Source organism: Sardina pilchardus, chromosome 8, assembly GCF_963854185.1.
Source record: "Sardina pilchardus chromosome 8, fSarPil1.1, whole genome shotgun sequence".
In the NCBI taxonomy this organism is placed as follows: Eukaryota; Metazoa; Chordata; class Actinopteri; order Clupeiformes; family Clupeidae; genus Sardina; species Sardina pilchardus.
This window is the reverse complement of record NC_085001.1, coordinates 32,044,895-32,053,187: the sequence shown is the minus strand read 5'-3', so window position 1 is coordinate 32,053,187 and position 8,293 is coordinate 32,044,895. Positions and strand designations below refer to the sequence as shown.

The following is an 8,293-nucleotide window of genomic DNA, read 5'->3' as shown; positions in this document are numbered from 1 at the left end:
TACTTGTCCCACTCCCACGCAGGGGCAGCTTCTCTAGCAATGACAGGGCTAATAGGCTAACATGTAATAGCTTTTCAATTCATTTTGCACAACTAGCCTCCTGGCTAGCTTGCATTTGAAAGGACACCTTCATTAAACATGTCTAACTGTCGCCATCTGCTGCAATATGTATGACATCTATACTGTAACTGCTATTTGTGTAATTTCTTGGGAAATGAAAATAATTGAATTGGATTCGAGGGAAATGTCAACAAAGTTGTGACATTAAGATTCCTTGTAGTGAATGATTAGCTTCCACCATGATGGATACGCCCACCTTTACCTCCTGACATTTCTGCACCTCTCGCTGAGGCAGCATCCCTATCGATGTGTACTGACTGTGCTCTGTATTTACAATGCATTTCATGCATTTACCATAGAGTAGATTTCAATGTGATCTCTGATTTATATGTTTCACGGCAGGACATATTTACTGTTAGATTACACACCACCTTCAGTAAATTAGAGGAGCACGGCTCCAGCTATGAATCATAGTGGACATGGCCATAAAAGTGTCCGCGTTGCACAGCAATAAATGTGTAAATTCACAGGTAATATGACTGCAAGGCTCACAGCCCACAGACCTTTCAATTGGGAGTAAGAAGTCTGAAAGCTTGGGGGTGCTGACAGAAACATGTTGCCCAGTGGTCTCTACTCTCTATTGGCGCGCGGTGGAGAAATCAGTGGAGTGGCCGAGTGCGAGTGTGTGGCGGGCGGCGGAGTGTTTCATGGGGAGAGTGATTGGCATGGAGCAGTGATGCAGCAATCAGGGAGCGTGCCCACAGGAGAGCTCAAGTGCACCCTTGAGGGGAAAGGGGGGAAAACAAGGGTGTGATTGCTTGGGTGGGATGGGGTGATTGCCTTTCAGCAGACCAGACAACAAACCACAACACGGCAAGTGAACTGAAGAAGCCTCGCTTTCCCTTGCACACTCTCTCTCACTCTATCTCACACACACACACACACGCACACACACACACACACACACACACACACACACACACACACACACACACAGAGAGAGAGAGAAACCATCTCATCAGACACAATCCACCACAGTCCCGTCTGTGAAGTGAGCTGATCCAGATTAAGCGGTCATTCTATTGCAGATCATCTGAGTGGACACGCCGGGCCTCTCCCTCAGTGGACAGTGCATACTTTCTGTTGAACACTTCAGGAGCACAAGTTCAGTCCAGGATTGTGAATGTGATGCTTGCCTGAGAATCTCACACGGCGCTACTATCTTACGACTGGTACGGGCCTTAATCATCCCGCTGATGACACGGGTGAAGGGAGCTGGTGGCAGGCTAGTCTTTGTGGACTCCCACAGGCTGAATGGCTTCCAGATGAGCCCTGAGACGAGGGGAAGTCCTGGGCAGGGAGTGGGACAGTCTCAGGACAAGGTGCCAGGACCACAGGGCTGGAGAGCCATCCTGTGCACACAGACTGGAATTCAGCACACACATACTACACATACTGTACACACACACACACACACACACACACACACACACACACACAGACAGTACTCTTGCAAGCTACAAATAGACACAAGCACATAGTTTCATCTTTTTGAACACTGAGAGATGAATTCCAAAAGTCATGATGGATGTCATTTAATCAACATTGTGGGTGGCTTCTGGACCCGACTGTCTAATATTTATAGAATAAACAGATGTTCATTCACCACAGTGCTGAGATATTTATCCAATGAATAATCAATCTTCAGCTGATACCAACCCCTTGTGTTTCCATCACAAAGCTACATACACATCCATTACTGTCAAATAACTAAGGAACAGTGGGAGCGCATCAATTATGCAAACTAATGGCATATTTACCTTTATTTCCATATCTGTGTAAAACCCAGTGCTTCACTCTTTCTCTGGATGTTAAATAAATAAGTATGAAAGAACTGTGTTCACTGCTGAATTACCCTGACAGCTTTGAAAAGGCAATTAGAGCATGGACTGGGCACCTTTCATAGACTCTTGCTAAATTGTCTTTAGTTTTGATCAGTTTCAACAAAAATGGTGCTTTAATTGCCATCAAACTATGGCCATGTAGTAATATTTTACTGTCATATTTCAAATGTAACGTCAGGTTTTTCTTTCTTTTTTCCCCCCAACATGAAAGAAAATGTTGCCATAGCTTTGAGGGTGTGCCAAGAGAAATGCTGTAACCTGGAGCATGCTGAAAGAGAGAGAGAGGGAGGGCACTGTTGGAAAGAGGAGAAGAAGAGAGGGAGATGGAGAGAGAGAGAGATAAATCAACATTTGAACCTTTGTGCAGTAAATTACTGAAGTAGGTATCTGTGCTTTTAAAGGCTAAAAGGCTACAATAACAGGTAGGTTTTGATCAGTTAGGCTTGATCAGAATAAAGAAATGTTCTACTGGGTTATTTATATGAGAGGCTACTTTATTACTGTAATGGCAAGTGCTGAAAATCCTATGGTAACCAAGGAGAGATGACCCTCCAATGAAACTTCAAATGAACTTCGAGTGAAACACTCAAAAAAAGGATTAGTTGAATTTACTTAAAAAAATCATGGAAAGTATTTCCACATGATTAAATAACTTACTTTCAACATTAAGCAATATCTTTGGTCCAACTTAAGGTACTTTGGTTAGTTCAACTTTATTTGTTAGGGTCCATTAAACTTGTTTGCAAGGTTTGGAGCCCACATAATTTACTTAGGTTGGGTTAACACCATCAATTTAAGTTGATTTAACTTATTGAAAACTACTTCAAATTAAGTTGCACAAACCCAAGTAAATCAAGTTGGTTCAAATGAATTACTTCATGCTGAAAGAGAGCAATTGAATCACATGGAAATACTTTCCATGATTTAATTAACTCTGTTCAAAGTATTACATTTAAGTTAACACCAAAAGGGGTAAACATTATGCAATGACAGGCCTAAAAGATAAAACAAATAACAGACAAAGATGTTTTTTGATATACAAACTGTATTTCAAGCCTTATATTCACATTACGGTTTAAGTGCACCACATTCAACTTTTATATTGAAAGAGCCTAACATACAAAAAACCCATCACAATATTGTAAAGCTATATTGCATGTTAAGGGTTCAAGTGCACATTTAAATGCTCACTGAAGTGCATATCGTGTGTTTTCACATAACAGATACAATTAAACATTGTTTAGAAAGTAGAAACTGTAGCTGCTCATATAACTAAACACAGTCCAAAAGCAAATGGTACGTTACGTAGCTCCTATGGCCTCAAGAACGATCCAAACGTCCTCTTGGGGGGGGGGGGGGGGGGCGACAACGACCATCTGATGCCATATATGGTCTCTGCCGTGGCCGTGTGACTACGAACACCTGGCTGTAACAAAACAAGAGATTTTTTAAAGTGCTCATTATCTGTTATACACTATATTGCCAAAAGTATTGGGTCACCTGCCTTGACCCCCACATGAACTTCAGTCACATCCTATTCTTAATCCATAGGGCTCAATATGACATTGGTCCACCCTTTGCAGCTATAAGAGCTTCAACTCCTCTGGGAAGGCTTTCCACAAGGTTTGGGAGTGTTTATGGGACTTTTTGCCCATTCTTTCAGCATATTTGTGAAGTCATACACTGATGTTGGACGAGGAGACTGGCTCTCAGTCTCTGCTTTAATTCATCCCAAAGGTGTTCTATTGGGTTGAGGTCAGGACTCTGTGGAGGCCAGTCAAGTTTATCCACACCAAACTCTGTCATCCATGTCTGTATGGACCTTGCTTGGTGCACTGGTACACAGTCATGTTGGAACAGGAAGTGGCCATCTCCAAACTGTTCCACAAAGTTGGGAGCATGGAATTGTCTAACATCTCTTGGTTAATGCTGAAGCATTCAGAGTTTTCACTGGAACTTAGAGGCTAAGCCCAGCTCGGGGATGGCCTGTTCCTGTTCCAACATGAGCAAGGTCCATAAAGACATGGATGACAGAGTTTGGTGTGGATGAACTTGACTGGCCTGCACAGAGTCCTGACCTCAACCCAACAGAACACCTTTGAGATGAATTAGAGCGCAGACTGAGAACCAGTCTCCTCATCCAACATCAGTGTGACCTCACATGCGCTTCTGGGAGAATGCTCAAAATTCTCTTCAACGCACTCCTAAACCTTGTGGAAAGCCTTCCCAGAACAGTTGAAGCTGTTATAGCTGCAAAGGGTGGACCGACATCATATTAAACCCTATGGATTAAGGATAGGATGTGACTGAAGTTCATATGGGGGTCAAGGCAGGTGACTTAGCAATATAGTAATAAACACATTCTATACTATTAAAAGACATTCTGTACTATTAAAATTTGATTAGTAAAATAAATCAAATTAACTTGTGGAATACATACCATGTATTCCTTCACGACGCTCTAAGGGTCTTCATTCATATAGGCACAGTCCCTTGAGAGGAGAGCACATTCGTGGCAGACATCAATGCCAGAATCCTGTATATCAGAGAATAAAATAAACACACCTTGCAACAACCACACCATGGTACCTCATGCTGGCTATGGCAATTATTGATAGCACTTTTAATTTGCAAAAAATAAATGATCAAAACATTATCTCCCCATTGAAAGTACGAAGAATTTATCTGACCATGTTCCAAATCTCTAATGCCTGGTTGAACACTCATTAACAAGATTATCATACCTCAGTCATAGGTACTAAATGCCTTCATCAGGTTTGCAGATGGAGCATCCGTCCTGTGATTCCTTGAATTCCGCACACAGCTATGGGGAAAAAAAAAAAAAAGTCATGTCATCAATTTTTAATTGTAGATTATGTAAAACAGAAAGGATTTTGCTTCACTTACCTCACGCACATTGAAAATGCTGGCCACCTCGTCTTAATTCAGCTATCATGGGTGCATCTCAGACTACTTCTTGATGTCGGTGGGCAAAAATCTGATCAACAACAACACCTGATCCTCATTATTCATTTTCTCCACCTCTGATAGGAGCACTATTTGTTTATTAAAGGCTGGCTTACATTGCACGATTTTGGTCTGTTTTAACAGTCGCCGACTACTTTTCCAAAATCGGGCGGAAATCTTGCCAGTTGTACTAGAATCTCGGCGCGCTCCCGTCATCTAAATCGTTTAGTGTAAGGTGCCAATCTTAGCGGTTTTAAGTCCGTCGGAGTCAGTCTTTTTCTAGTTTTGCCGTTACGACAATATCAAACATGTTTGATATTATCGTAAGTCTTTTCAGTCGTGGCTCATGCAAATAGTGACGTGAACATTAAAAACCAATAGTGACCTCGGTCAACGAACACGAAAACGGAAGGGGCAAAATAGGCTACAGCTGTAGCCTATGATTATTTGTTATTTCATTTCTTATAATTTATTAGTCGGCTATTCTACGTGACAGAACAACTCTATATCTGTTAGTGATGTCACACTATCAAACAATGCTGCAGAAACGCGAAAAAAATTACTTTGATATGAGTAGCCTATCATGTGAGTTCCTGTTGATGATGACGTATAGCCTAGTGCACGATGGAAATAATTTGAAGGAATCTAGCAGCAGTCTTGTAAATAGTGACCACAGTCTTTGCAAAATCCTAATCTGAGACTGGCCTGTGACTAGTCTGTGACTAAAAACTCAATGAATTGTCTTTAGATGTGAGAGGGTCTGAGACTGTAGTCTTTCAAAAATCTTTTCCAAATCTTTGCAAAGTCTGGCAATGTAAGGTAGGCTTTACTTGCACTTTTCTTGACTTTTAGGCTAGGTAATGAAAAAGTTCAAATCACAAGAGTGCACCTTTAACTTGTGGTCACTGGTAGCCTGGCACACCCTCCCAGTGATGTAACACCTTCGGCGTCGCTGTCGCTGGTCTGGTCAACTGCTAATCGGGAAGGATTTCTGAATTCCCGAAATCTGCGGAACTGCCCCCTTTGGTCGAGAACCAATCAACTTTGAGCAGCTCCAACGGCTCTGGGTAGAGGCATGTTCAAGGCAGAGGAAAGAGTGTTGTTATTGGTTTAAACTCGGCAAACCGCTTTCTGACATTGACCAGTAGCAAATCGAGGCACTTAAATGAGGCGGGTCAACCAGCGCTGGGAGAAACCGTGTTAGCACAGGCTCTTGGTCAGACTAAAGTCTCGCAGAGCCTTTCAAGTCGATGGCAATCAGGCTAGGTCACTTGGACAGCTCTACTTCAGATAGGTGCAGTTGGAGGAGCACTTGCAGTCGGACAGCAGATCAGCATACCTTGGCAGTGACCTTGATGTAATGGAGAGAGATGAATTAAAATCTTGAAAACTGATATCTTGAATGATCTCATAATTAGACTCAACATAGAGAGAGGTGGATAGCCTTCATCCTAGCTTGATAGGTCAGCCTCTAAACAAGAATGAATCTCAATCAGTGATACACATGGCTTGGGCGAGAAGCATTTTTAAGGTACCATTTTTCCACTCTTTATTGTGCTACAGCTTAATTTTCGCGGTCAACACACTTACTTTTAATTCCTCTTGTTTGCATCTACAATGCACTACATTGTTTGATACAATCAACAAGCAGAGACTCGCATGTATCCACTTCAGCAATGTTAGTTAGTACATTGAACATTCCGAGGCTGCATCTATATTTTTATCAGGGGTTTACCTTCACTGAGGCGCACACACATCCACTCACACCCACACAACCAAACCAAACTTAGGTAAACCTAAAACCTTTCACACTTCTTGACTTGTCACCACGCCACCTCTAATTACGTTCCACTAACTTGTGAAAAAAATAAATAATAGCTACTCATGGATTCTCTCAAACACAACCAGAGAACTAAGCTTCAGAAAATGTCTGAAAACCGCATTAGCATAGATACTGCTAGAGCAACGTTTTTTGATAGCTAGCTGCTAACTTTAAAGCCGTTTGGTTTAGCTGTTGGTTGAAACAAATATTATCAACACCTAATAGAATACACACTGTATAAAAACTAATAGTGGAATTCCCGCCTTATATAACATGAATACACATAATAACTACAGTTGATATACTTACCTTTTAGAGCTTAAAAAGCAGACTCTTCATCGGTTACCAGCATAGCACAGCCAGGACATCCAAAAGATAGTAGTGTGAAACTAGCGACAGTAAAGAAAAATCCAATATGGCCGCCATTCGCGAATCTTTCAAAATAAAAGTCAGAACATATTCATTGCTTTTTCAATTCATGACGACGATAATTATTAATTTAAAACTGTATTGCGAAAGGTGTTGCGTGAGGTCACTTCCGTTTAATTTCAAGCACGTTAGCGTTAAAACTCTACACTACAACTGCTACAATTACAACATTTACACGTGGTTAAACAGGCTACGTTGCAGCAACATGCATACATTTCGTGCAAACCGTTGAAATACTCTCAAAAACGAATATTGACCTACTTTATCTGATCGTTCGTGTGTACCTTTATTTTGACATTTTTCGCCGCCATCTTGCCCGCTATTGTCGCGTACTGTCGCTTACTGTCGCTGGCTCCACGGAACTCCAAAAGATGCATCGGCATTTCTTCGTGTATTTTAGGTGTTGGCATCCAGCCCAATCGCACACTCACGCCATCTAATGGTCAGGAGCAGGCTAAACTACATTCTTATTTTTTAAATCGATTGTTTCATGTTATTCTAACTTAATTTAATCGATTAAAATCTATACAGTTGAACTAAAGGCAAATGTAACATGATTTATTTAAGTAAATGTTGTAACACAAAATTATTTAGTAGGAAATGCATGTTATACTTAAGTAAATGTTACAATCAGCTAATTTCCTTTTTTTGAGTGAACACTGATTGCTTTACATCCAGAAATTAGCATTTATTTAACACACAAGTGATTACATTGATATGTGCAAGCATCCATTTTTGAGGGGCATCAAAATGCATGTGGATATGGTACTAAATTAAAGGCTCAGTAAAGAGTTCTTCATCTTAAAATAATGTTTAAAAAATAATTTTGATGGCACGTTAACTGATAATAGGGTTGCTGTTCGGGTAACACCACTTACCCCCCTTTCAAAAAGGAAATGGAAAAAAGCTGCTACGACAGGAATTCGGGGGATTCTCTTTCTACAGACTGCCATTGGTGGATTCCCTCTACACTACTTCGGAGCTATGTTTATACTTGGTTGCAAAAAGACGCATTTTTAGTTTGATCATTATTGCGCTCCTCAACTGTAGGGGGACCCTGAGAGCAAATGCTCTTTAGTGCTGCTTTAAATACAAAATATAGCAACCACTG

At 41.1% G+C, this 8,293-nt stretch overlaps 1 long non-coding RNA gene across 1 annotated transcript; it reads right to left on the bottom strand.

Moving 5' to 3' along the window:
• Nucleotides 1-3,342: 3,342 nt before the first annotated feature.
• Nucleotides 3,343-6,518, bottom strand: LOC134089693 (uncharacterized). Its single transcript, XR_009940120.1, has 4 exons — nt 5,821-6,518; nt 4,709-4,962; nt 4,405-4,500; nt 3,343-3,390 (listed from the first exon to the last, which is right to left on the bottom strand). It is a non-coding gene; the product is annotated as an uncharacterized LOC134089693 (long non-coding RNA).
• Between the last annotated feature and the right edge of the window lie 1,775 nt (nt 6,519-8,293).